Source organism: Varanus komodoensis, unplaced genomic scaffold (genome assembly GCF_004798865.1).
Source record: "Varanus komodoensis strain SLA01 unplaced genomic scaffold, ASM479886v1 scaffold29_1, whole genome shotgun sequence".
Taxonomy (NCBI): domain Eukaryota; kingdom Metazoa; phylum Chordata; class Lepidosauria; order Squamata; family Varanidae; genus Varanus; species Varanus komodoensis.
This window is the reverse complement of record NW_025335759.1, coordinates 7,424,449-7,425,406: the sequence shown is the minus strand read 5'-3', so window position 1 is coordinate 7,425,406 and position 958 is coordinate 7,424,449.

Below are 958 nucleotides of genomic sequence, written 5' to 3'. Positions count from 1 at the left end.
CAACTCCTTGTGGCAAATTGTAGGCAGAGCATCTTCCCAGCCCTGATGCCTGAGACACTTTTAAATGGAAGGACCAGGGACTTTTGATGGGAAAAGAGGGAACTTGTATCAGTCGCCCTGCTAGAAGCAGAACACATGTGGTCCTGGAGAACCCACAATGGTGAAGATCCTGTGAAGGAAATACACCTTCCCACCCCATGTCCCTGCATCCATCAGCTACACCAAAAAGCTCAGGACTACATGCATTCATATCGGACACACTCCAGACATACGGAGGCAGGGTGTTCAACAGCCCCCTCTAAAATGAACCTTGCAGCCATCTCCCCCACTTCTCTAAGATGCTACCCCCCCACCCCCCGCCTTGGTTGGTGTGGTCACAGCATCCCACACAAACAGATAGCTCCGTTGTTATGTCTTTGGCCTTTTTATGTCCTTTCACAACTGGGGACGAGAGAAATTGCAGACCAACAGGCGTGTAGGACACAGGCAGTGGCAGAGAGAGCTGCTGTGGACCAACCTCTTGCTAGCCAGTGTCCCAGTGTTGCAAATGACAGAATGCAACAACCAGCCAGAGAAATGGATTTATAAAAGGCATCTTATCATACACAACTACACAAATAGAGGTTTCAAGGTAGGCAGCTCATCTCCTTAGAAAGAAGTACAAGTGTGTGCATTCACATGTGCATTTCAGGTGTTCCTTGAAACCAGCAGTGGGGATGCTGGCTTGGTCTCTTATGATTGCACAAGCCCCTTGAGCTTGTCTGTCCCTCTTAGACTTCGCCTGTGATCTTGGCCTAGTTGGGCTGAGCTCTGGGGGATTGCAAAAGGACTTTTAAAAGCTTCCTTCCCCAACACAGGACCATCCCGGGAAGAATGGCTAGGTCAGAAAGGACTGACCTCTGGTCAAACCACTGTGCCTTTTTGGCACTGCAGCCTGCCGTGGCTAGCACACATTTCT